Source organism: Rhinoderma darwinii, chromosome 1, assembly GCF_050947455.1.
Source record: "Rhinoderma darwinii isolate aRhiDar2 chromosome 1, aRhiDar2.hap1, whole genome shotgun sequence".
Classification (NCBI taxonomy): domain Eukaryota; kingdom Metazoa; phylum Chordata; class Amphibia; order Anura; family Rhinodermatidae; genus Rhinoderma; species Rhinoderma darwinii.
In genome coordinates, this window is record NC_134687.1 from 237,144,292 (window position 1) to 237,156,776 (window position 12,485).

Below are 12,485 nucleotides of genomic sequence, written 5' to 3' on the forward strand. Positions count from 1 at the left end.
GGATAGCACAGGATACAGGTACGGGAAACACTGGGTACTGGAATACACTAGGAGACCATTTCCATAGACAATCTAATGCCGGGGTAGGGAGAAAGACAGGTGAGCCCTAATCTACCCGCCACTCAGTTCCTGCCTACTTGCAACGGCCCGTCTTAGGCGATGGCGTACAACAGGGCGACGGTCCCTACGCTCACTATGTGCACGACAGACAAACAGACAAGGGTACACAGAAGCTAGGGGGACGGGGAAGTTGCCCATGGCAACACCGTGCGCAACAAGAGTAGTGAATGAGCCGAGTCAAACCAGGAGTGTACGAGGTACCAAACGCAGAGCAGGAGAGTAGTGAACGAGCCGAGTCAAACCAGGAGTGTACGAGGTACCAAACGCAGAGCAGGAGAGTAGTCAGTAAGCCAGGGTCTATATGGAGCAGAGGACAAGAGTACAAGCAGCAGCAGCAGAGCCAGGAAACAGACAGAATCAGAGGCACTGGAGGAGCAGGAAGTGAAGGTATAAATAGACAGAGGGCGGGAGCTAGCTCCGTCTGGCCAGGCTGTGATAGGCTCTCCCACTCCTCAGCCTCCCAGCCTGATTGGTAGAAGGAGGGGTCACTCGACCAGACTTAGGAGCAGGTGCAGACTGACTAACCACGGGCGTCGACACAGAAGCTGTGTCTGGCAGATCCTTTACAGTACCCCCCCCCTTTTATGAGGGGCCACTGGACACTTTCTAGGTGGCCCTGGCTTATTAGGGAACCGAAGATGGAACCTCCTGAGCAATACTGCAGCGTGAACATCCCGGGTGGGTACCCAAGTCCTCTCCTCAGGCCCGTATCCTTTGCAATGGACCAGGTACTGGAGAGAGCCTTGGACCATCCTGCTGTCCACAATCTTGGCCACCTCGAATTCTACCCCTTCAGGGGTGAGAACAGGGACCGGAGGTTTCCTCGAGGGAGCCAAGGACGGGGAGCAGCTTTTCAGGAGGGAGGCATGAAACACGTCGTGTATTCGAAAAGACGGGGGTAACTCCAGTCGGAAGGATACAGGGTTAAGGACTTTAATGACCTTGTACGGCCCTATATACCGGGGAGCAAACTTTTTGGACGGGACTTTAAGGCGCAAATTTTTTGAAGACAGCCACACCAGATCCCCGACCATAAACAAGGGGTTAGCAGAACGTCTTCTATCTGCCTGAGTCTTTTGTATGCTCTGGGACGCCTCTAGGTTCTTCTGAACCTGGGCCCAGACTGTGCACAGTTCCCGATGAACGACATCTACCTCAGGATTGTTGGAACCACCAGGTGAGACGGAAGAGAACCGTGGATTAAACCCAAAATTACAGAAAAAGGGGGAGACCCCTGACGAGTTACTGACCCGGTTATTAAGGGAAAATTCAGCGAGGGAAATGAAGGAGACCCAATCATATTGACAGTCAGAGATAAAACACCTTAAATATTGTTCTAGAGACTGATTAGTCCTCTCGGTTTGGCCATTAGTTTCAGGATGGAAGGCCGAGGAGAAGGACAGATCAATCTCCAACATTTTACAGAAGGCTCTCCAAAACAATGAAACAAATTGTAACCCTCTGTCAGAAACAATATTAACAGGACCCCATGGAGACGCAGGATGTGTTTGACAAACAAGGTAGCTAACGTCTTAGCATTGGGTAGTTTCTTGAGGGGCACAAAGTGGCACATCTTACTGTAGCGGTCTACTACAACCCACACCACCGACTTGCCTTGAGATGGAGGCAGATCAGTGATAAAATCCATGGAGATATGGGTCCAAGGTCTCTGGGGAATGGGCAAAGAACATAGTAAGCGCGCTGGTCGGGACCTGGGAGTCTTGGACCTAGCACAAATTTCACAAGCGGCGACGTAGGCCTTAACGTCTTTAAGCAACCCAGGCCACCAATAGTTTCTGGCAATGAGGTGCTTGGTACCCAGGATGCCTGGATGGCCAGATAGTGCAGAGTCATGATTTTCCCTGAGTACCCTTAGCCGGAATTGCAGGGGAACAAACAGCTTGTTCTCAGGAAGGTTCTCGGGAGCTGAACCTTGATCAGCCGCAATTTCGGAGACTAAGTCAGAATCAACAGAGGAAATGATTATACCTGGGGGCAAAACACAAGCAGGATCTTCCTCCGCAGGAGGGCTGGCCATGAAGCTACGCGACAGTGAATCAGCTTTAATATTTTTAGACCCAGCCCTATAGGTGACCAAAAAGTTGAATCTAGTAAAAAATAACGCCCATCGAGCTTGTCTCAGGTTTAGCCTCCGGGCAGATTCTAGGAAAACCAGATTCTTGTGGTTGGTAAGGACCGTAACTTGGTGCCTAGCGCCCTCCAAGAAGTGGCGCCACTCTTCAAATGCCCATTTAATGGCTAAGAGTTCGCGGTTGCCAATGTCATAGTTACTCTCAGTGGGTGAGAACTTCTTGGAGAAGTAGGCACAGGGACGGAGATGGGTGAGGGACCTGGTGCCCTGGGACAAGACAGCACCCACTCCCACCTCGGAGGCGTCAACCTCCATGATGAATGGTTCCATTTGGTTGGGCTGAATCAGCACTGGGGCCGAGATAAAGAACTTCTTAAGGACCTCAAAAGCCTGGACCGCCTCAGGAAGCCAGTGGAGGAGATCAGCGCCTTTGCGAGTGAGATCCGTAAGAGGCTTAGCGATGACCGAGAAGTTAGCAATAAATCTCCTGTAATAATTAGCAAACCCCAGGAAGCACTGTAACGCCTTTAGGGAGGCAGGTTGGACCCATTCAGCCACAGCCTGAACCTTGGCAGGGTCCATGCGGAATTCATGAGGAGTGAGGATTTGACCCAGAAATTGTATCTCCTGCACCCCAAACACACATTTTTCGGTTTTAGCAAACAGTTTGTTTTCCCGAAGGGCCTGGAGCACCTTCCTGACATGCTCAATGTGGGAGGACCAGTCCTTGGAAAACACAAGTATGTCATCAAGGTACACTACAAGAAATACCCCCAGGTAGTCTCTTAAGATCTCATTTATGAAATTCTGGAAGACATTACATTGGGAGCATTACACAACCCAAAGGGCATGATGAGGTATTCGAAATGACCTTCGGGCGTGTTAAACGCAGTCTTCCACTCATCTCCCTCTTTGATGCGGATAAGGTTATAAGCCCCCCGTAGATCTAACTTAGAGAACCATTGGGCCCCCTGAACCTGATCGAAGAGATCAGGAATCAAAGGAAGGGGATACTGGTTCCTTACAGTGACCTTATTCAAGTTTCGTTAATCGATGCACGGCCTAAGACCACCATCCTTCTTCCCTATGAAGAAGAAGCCAGCACCTACCGGAGAAGTAGAGGGGCGAATGTAACCCTTGGCCAGGCATTCCTGGATATACTCTCTCATGGCTTCACGTTCGGGACAAGAGAAATTAAATATCCTACCCTTAGAGAGCTTAGCTCCTGCTACCAAATCGATTGCGCAATCGTATTCTCTATGAGGAGGTAACACTTTGGAGGCTTTTTTAGAAGCAACATCAGCGAAGTCCTGAATAAACTCAGGTAGAGTGTTCACCTCCTCAGGGAGAGAAATAAAATTAACAGAAAAACATGACGTCATGCATTCATTACCCCATTTGTTAAGATCCCCAGTATTCCAGTTAAACGTGGGATTATGCATCTGCAACCAGGGAAGGCCTAAAACCAAATCGGACGATAATCCCTGCATCACCAGTACAGAGCACTGCTCCAAATGCCAGGAACCAACAAGGAGTTCAAAAACAGGGGTATGCTGCGTAAAATAACCATTAGCAAGAGGAGTGGAGTCGATACCCACTACCTGGACAGGTTTAGGCAAATCAATCAATGGCATAGCTAGAGACATAGCAAATTCCACAGACATAATATTAGCAGAAGATCCTGAATCCACGAAGGCACTGCCGGTAGCAGACCTACCACCAAAAGAGACCTGAAAGGGAAGCAAGATCTTATTAGGTTTCATATTCACGGGAAATACCTGTGCGCCCAAGTGACCTCCCCGATGGTCACTTAGGCGCGGAAGTTTCCCGGCTGCTTATTCTTACACCTAGGACAGTTGTTCACTTGATGCTTGTCATCCCCACAGTAGAAGCAGAGACCATTCTTCCTGCCGAACTCTCTACGTTGTTGGGGAGACACGGAGGCCCCGAGTTGCATAGGTTCATCCGAGTTTTCCGTGGAAGAACGAAGCAATGGAACCTCGGGAGCCATCATGAGGAGGAGGCACAAAAACGTTCAAGTCGTCGTTCCCTGAGATGTCGGTCAAGACGTACCGTTAAAGCCATAACCTAATCTAGAGAGTCAGAAGAGGGATAGCTAACTAAAAGGTCCTTCAGGGCGTTCGACAGACCCAATCTAAACTGGCACCTCAAGGCAGGGTCATTCCACCGAGAAGCTACACACCACTTCCTAAAGTCCGAACAGTACTCCTCAACGGGTCTCTTACCCTGACGTAAGGTCACCAGCTGACTCTCGGCAAAGGCAGTCCTGTCAGTCTCGTCATATATGAGCCCGAGAGCAGGAAAAAAAAGGTCAACAGAGGAAAGTTCAGGGGCGTCGGGAGCCAAGGAGAAGGCCCATTCTTGGGGCCCGTCCTGGAGCCGGGACATAATTATACCCACTCGCTGGCTCTCAGAACCTGAGGAGTGGGGCTTTAGACGAAAATAGAGCTTACAACTCTCCCGAAAGGAGAAAAAGGTCTTCCGGTCCCATGAGAACCGGTCAGGCAACTTGAGGTGGGGTTCAAGAGGTGAGGCGGGGGCACTACCAGGGTAGAATCATGCTGGTCGCCCATCTGAGCCAGGGCTTGGACCTGTAGGGAGAGGCCCTGCATTTGCTGAGCCAGGGTCTCAAGGAGGTCCATAGTTGTGTCAGGGACCAGGGTAGAAAAGGTATATGGGCCTGTGATTATGTAATGCCGGGGTAGGGAGACAGACAGGTGAGCCCTAATCTACCCGCCACTCAGTTCCTGCCTACTTGCAACGGCCCGTCCTAGGCGACGGCGTACAACTGGGCGACGGTCCCTACGCTCACTATGTGCACGACAGACAAACAGACAAGGGTACACAGAAGCTAGGGGAACGGGGCAGTTGCCTACGGCAACACCGTGAGCAGCAAGAGTAGTGAACGAGCCGAGTCAAACCAGGAGTGTACGAGGTACCAAACGCAGAGCAGGAGAGTAGTGAACGAGCCGAGTCAAACCAGGAGTGTACGAGGTACCAAACGCAGAGCAGGAGAGTAGTCAGTAAGCCAGGGTCTATATGGAGCAGAGGACAAAAGTACAAGCAGCAGCAGCAGAGCCAGGAAACAGACAGAATCACAGGCACTGGAGGAGCAGGAAGTGAAGGTATAAATAGACAGAGGGCGGGAGCTAGCTCCGTCTGGCCAGGCTGTGATAGGCTCTCCCACTCCTCAGCCTCCCAGCCTGATTGGTAGAAGGAGGGGTCACCCGACCAGACTTAGGAGCAGGTGCAGACTGACTAACCACGGGCGTCGACACAGAAGCTGTGTCTGGCAGATCCTTTACAGACAAACTTTGGGTACGACAACGATGCTCAGGCATGGGAGGAAGGGGCTGGTCCCTTCTTATAGCCCCGGGTGCTCTGGGAGCAATCAGCTCAATCTCCCACCTGCGTGCGCTTTGGCTTCTTAAGTCTGGACTGAGCTCGCGAGCGCACCCTGGTGGTCACTGTGGAACAGGACGGCCGTATGTGCAGACATCTCAGGAGAGAAGGGCATCGACTGGATGGAAGGAGTTCATGGTCAGCGACCACGGACGTTACAATACTAAAGCTACAGAGCCGACTAAGAAGACAATTATAGGTTATATAGAAATGATTTTTCACCCACTACCGCCAGGTACTGCTGGTTTAATAGGTGAAATGCTGGTGACAGGTTCTTATTAAAGGCATGTAGCCTATACTTTAAAGGAAGACCATGAGCTTAAAAATTTTAACACTAATATAGAGTATAACATTCAATCTCTGCTGGCCAGCAGTAGACTTCGTATGGGCACTTGTCAATCATTATCTATATTGAAATTTAAGGGAAGCGTCTGCAGATCACTACCCCAAATAAACAGCTTATGGCATGGTTCTCAGGGATATAAGGGACAATGACAACAGAAATGGCAAGTCTGAGGCATATAATACCTTGCAATACGTCAATGGGGAAGAATTTCTGGAGGTAACCAATCAGAGTACTCAGTAAATAACTGGCCCCTTTAGCAGTAAAGATTGACAGCAGGCATAACTAATAGGCATACTCTGAAGAGTACCAATTGCTTCCTACGAACAGAGCATGGCGTGAATGGCACTTAATTACTTAACCCAACATAAAAGCATATAATAACCATGTGAATTTGGAACTTGGCTTATTGACTGGTGTAATGGGATTGCCCCATTACCATGTAGCCAGCATGTGGGACTTCAAAACCAATATGTTAAGTATTAGAATACTGGTCCTGGGAATCCAGAACAATAATAGCTAATTGATCATTATCTCTTTGCTCCTATATTTTGGTAGCCGTAGTTTTATATGGAATACTAAAGTTTGTGCATTACTGCCACCTAGGTGTCCATTGATTTAATGTTAACAAATTAAATGTAGAGATAATTGAATTACTTAATAATAACTATACCCACTAAAAAAATATTTTGTATCTAATTTTAAAGCATATACATTCTGAGTCTATTTATCAACAAGCCGGTTATTTACTATAGACATTATGTCATATATAAGTACAGTAGGTGAGACTAAGTCTCTGAACATGCGCTCTGGGTTAGCACATGTAAAATTTGTATTAAGTCCAGACACATGCGCTGTTTACAAAAACGTATACTTAAATCTTGCACTCTTGTTGCCACTAAGCACATAAGTCTAGTATAAGAGCCTAAGTCCTTGAGCATACGCTGTTCATAAAAGCGCTTACAATACGAGCTGTCTAGACGCATGCGCCATCATGCGCTGTCTCCAGTAATCGACACTTATTATCTATTCGTGCTACTGAGCATGCTTTGTTCATAGGAAGCGATTGGTTCCCTTCAGAGTATGCGTTTTGTTTCTGCCTGCTGTCAATCTTCAGTGCTAAAGAGGCCGGTGACGTACCGAGTCCTCTGACTGGTTACCTCCTGAAATCCTCCTCCAGTATTATGAGGTATTATATGCCTCAGATGTCTGGCGTCTCCATTATCATTGCCCCTTATACCCCTGAGGATGCCATCTCAGAGAAACATGTCGGGGGTTTTGTTAAATGTTTTTAACATGCTACAAGCTGAGTGTTGTTTATTTGAGGTAGAGATCTGCAGATGCTCCCCTTATCTTTCAATATAGATAGCGATCGACAAGTGCGCATAAGAATTCTACTGCTGGCCAGGAGAGATTAAAAGTTATACTCTATATTAGTATTAGAATTTCTGAGCACATGGTCTTCTTTTAAAGTGTAGGCTATCTGCTTTAACCCCTTAGTGACCAGCCTATTTAAGGCCCTAATGACCAAGCTATTTTTTTTTTTCTATAGTCGTATTCAAAGAGCTATAACTTTTTTATTTTGTCTGTCGACATAGCTGTATGAGGACTTGTTTTTGCGGGATTAACTTTTTACAGAACCTGCTTTCGGCCCAACACCTATATCTGCTTCTAGCCAAGACCTGTGGGCAATTGGTCTCTACCAAAAATTATTGTCAAAGGTGGCATCATCGATTCTGGCAGAGTAGGGATACTCCCATGCTAACTGTATTGATATAGCCATTCTCTGTCAACTCCACGGGGTTACACATCTTGATTGACAAAAACTGCTTCCCTACCCTCACTTGCCTGTGTAGACCCTCTCCTGTCATAGACAGGACCCTCTCCTTTAATAGATTTCTCCTCACTTAATCTCAGGACATGGGCCGAAGAGCCAAAGGCTCCAAAACCTTTTAATCCCAAGTACCAGGACCACCTGCAAAATCTACTGCTAGAAGAAATAAGACTCTGCCCAGTTGCTGGACTCATAGTTTAAAGATCCAATTTTTTTGAATCAGACATGGGGGAAACATCAGACTCCCCAGTCCTTATCCCTCTCAGCCCCTACATTCCCTGAGGAAGAATGTGCCCCTGTCATATCGATGGCTCAGGAAGTGACTAGGCTGATTATGCCACTACTGGATAAACGCCTAGATCTTTTGCACACCTCTATAAATACTGATCTCATTCAGACCACCAGTAATGCTCAGAAACGGAGTAATTCCCCTCCCAGGAAGAAAACAGCCTGCAGACACTTCTACCTTCCCGATCCATTATGTCTGTCATGACACAAATACGAGAAGACCGGTCTACCCCACTTATTTCAATTCAAATATCCCACCTGGGGACAAGCAAATGACTGATTTAGTCACATAATTTCATGTTATTCATGTTAATTGATGTTCCTAGGATGATTAGGACTAATGACCTTATTATTGATAACTTTATTGTATTTTTCTTTTTTCCTAGGAACTGCTTCCATTTCCTTGTTTATGGGTTCTTGCTTCCTGACTGCTCCCTTTAGTCGGTGAATCCTGCTCACTGGTACAGAACCAAGTAGCCACCTAACAAGTTCATCCGACCTCCGTTGACAAGCTCTCTGGAGAAAGGATATGTACTAACTGCACATTTAGCGCTGACACTTACTATACTCCAACAAATATTAATTTGAGCCCATGGAAAGTGTCGGGCTTAAACACACCCATAAAAAGAAAAAAGCTCTTAAACTATATCAAGAGGTTAAACCCTATGTCACGAAGGGTCTGTGGACCCACTGGGCCGTACCGCCTTGGCGGTAGGGCAGCTGGCCAACAGGGCGCAGGTCACAGTCTATGGTATATAGGGTACCTGTGGCAGTACGGACAGTAGCTTGGCAGGAACTAGGCAGCAGGTGGACGACAGGTGTGGGTAGGCAGTCAAGCGTGGTATCCAGCATGGCACGAAAATAGCAAGCACGGCACTAGATCGGGATATAGGAACAGGAGCAGGAACTGGAAACACTGGGAGCAGGAAACACTAGGGGAACAATTTGCATAGACAGAATAAGGAAACACAACAACGCTCAGGCATCGAACTAGGGGGCTAGACCCCTCTTATAGTCCAGGGTACTCACGGGTCAAAGGTTGTCCATGATGTCCGGTGCGCGCGCTGCCCCTTTAAGAGCAGGGACGAGAGTGCGCGCGCACCCTACGGGATCCGGCAGGGGGGAGTGGATGCAAGCGCTGGCGTCTCCTGAGGAGGAGGCTGGGGCCAGCGCTTGCCGACTCGTGGCTGCGGCTGTCAGCGGGAGGTTGGAGCTGACAGCCCGCAGCTACGGACATTATACCCTAACATTATATTCCTCCAAGAAACACACCAGTACCGCGAGGGATGCATGCTGTGCCCCCTCTTACATCAATCTGTTTTTTTTCTCTGGTGGGAGGAGGAGTGGGAGGGAGGAGAATTTTTTTTACCTATATGCAATATGCAATTGCCCTGTTATTTGGTTTGGTTTAGGCCAGGCTATATCACAAATATAGAGACAAATACACATTTTGACTGCTTAATTTGTGTGGATTTGTCCACATCTTGAATGTAAACCTTAGATTTTATAATCATCCTATATCATCCCAAACATTCTATATTTTTTTTATCATATATATGCTGTTTATTGCATAAGATAAAGGTTATGACTTTTTTATTTTTTAAATAGCACTATGGACTTTAGGTATCACTATTTAATTTTCACAATACTTTTTATGGATATTACTACTTTGGTGCAGGAATTACCGTTTGGGGAAACACTTTGCACTTTATGTGATTCATTTATGATAGACATACAGTATATTTATGTATTATCTATTGATAATATATATATATATATATATATATATATATATATATATATATATATAGAAGAAAGAAAAACTTTGCGGCACTCCAATTTGAAAAAATGGTGGTTTATTCAATCCAAATATAACAGCAACGTTTCAATCCTACATTAGGATCTTTCTCAAGCCTAGTGACACATCTAATACTCAAAATATATATAGGGTAGAGCCCATTTAACTTAATTGGTCTCATTATCATGAGTTACAGTGATACGTGTCTGAAAACATGTATTATAAATAATTTAAGGTATCAAAAATAAACAGTAAAATGATACATAAAGTGTATTAGTGCATATACAATAATGTGCATCAAAATAAATAATATAACCCTGGTTAAAAACAACTGATTAGGCCATAATCATTTATGCAAACAGAAGTGTTGAAATATATCGTCATATATCCACTCACCAATCAAAACTTCAGGAGTAACAATGGTATATAGAACCTTAGAAATACAATACAATAATACGCGAGAACCAGGTTATAAGAAGGTCGATATACACACTCAAGAGAATTCTAGAAAATACTCATCAAGAAATGATCAAGATTTTTTAGATGGCAATCTGATGGAAGCGTCAAAAAGAAGAAAACCAGACGAGCAGGGCGCAGGAGAAACAGAGGAAGGAAGAACCCGCTTCCAGAAATTGACATACCAGAAGGGACAGAAACCGATACAGGACAGCAACAAAAGGACACTACCCAAATAGTGGTAAATATTTCCAGTTATCCATTGTCTGATATGCAATTACAATTATTGTCCAAAGGGTTATCTTTCTGCCCTAATCAACATGTTGATTGGTTCCAGATAGAATTGGATGTATTTAGGCTCATTAGAGCCATCAAATTGAAGGTGTGGTTTGAGATACAACCAACTAATACGGTAGATCAAGATACTCGTCCAGAGCTGTCAATGAAAAAATTGGGTTTATTTAATAAAAGTTTGTTTCAACCACCTATAACTTCTCATGCAATAGAAACTTTTAGAGAATTGGTACAGAAAGACATTAACACACTTAGGACTCAGACAGGTGAACATACGTTTAAGCAGCCTAATATGACCACTTCGGACATTACAGCATTAGATGAGTTGATCCATAACCACGATCTCACGATAAAACCGGCTGATAAAGGTCGGAGCAATCGTGGTTATGGATACAGACTTATATATGACAGAATGTAACAGACAACTATCAGATAGCAATGTGTATAGAATGTTAAAATGTGACCCTAGACAGGATATCAACAACAGGATTACTTCACTCATTAATACAGCATTGAATGAAGGCATTATAGATCAGATGCTACATAAATTCCTTATTGTAGAATTTCCTGTCACTCCTTGCTTGTATTTATTGCCTAAGATACACAAAAATCTTACTAACCCTCCGGGTCGCCCTATCGTTTCCGGTAGAGGTTCATTGATGAGCAACATTTCCATCTTTGTTGATAAGGTTTTGAGAGATTTTGCTATCAATGCTAAATCCTATATCAGAGACACCACTGATTTTTTACAAAAAATTAAAGCAATTACTTTACCAGAGGGAGCCATTTTGGTCTCCTTCGATGTTACCTCTCTCTATACATCAATCAGTCATAACAATGGGCTTGATGCTATAAGACGCAAATTAATCACTTCAAATTATGACACTACTTCATGTGAATTCATTATGTCCCTGGTGGAACTTATTTTGACTTCCAATTATTTTTTATTCAATGATAGTTATTATATCCAATTAAAAGGAACAGCCATGGGGTCCAACATGGCTCCAACCTACGCCAATATTTTTATGGACACCATTGAGGAGATGTCGATATATGTATCCCACCACTTCTCACATGTGTTGAGGTGGTGGCGATACATTGACAACATTTTCCTCATTTGGACTGGTTCCAGTACTGCATTGACTGAATTTCACCAATTCCTTAATTCATTGGACGCTGATATCCAATTTACCATGACATATTCAATGGATTATATCCAATTTTTGGATGTCACAGTATTGATAGACAATAATACACTAATATCTAAAATGTATACCAAGGAGACTGATCGTAACACTTTATTAAGGTTTGATAGTTGTCATCCAAAAAATATGGTCAGATCTTTACCATATAGTCAAATGATCAGAGCTAAGCGAAACACTGACAAACAAGAAGATTTGGACATATCCTTAGATATCATGACTAGGAATTTTTTACAAAGGGGTTACCCCAAATCATTATTGTTGACACATAAGAATAAGATTCAAAATACTGCAAGAGATAGTTTGTTTCAATCAACCAAATCTCTGTCACATAAAAAACAGAAACGTATTCCTTTTATCTCGACATATAATGATGTAAGTGGAGATCTTTCAAGGATTATGAACAAACATTGGCCAATTATTAGGAATAGTTTTGGTCACATTGACGTATTAAACAACAATCCTTTAATGTCCTATAGACGCTCACAGAATCTACGTGACAGATTGGTAAAAACTAGGGTGTCAGGTGGAAGAACAGGATCACAATCCATGCTTAAACCATTGAAACCTGGTAATGTCCCTTGTCATAGGTGTGTCAATTGTTCCCTGATGTGCAGGGGTAACACTTTCACCCA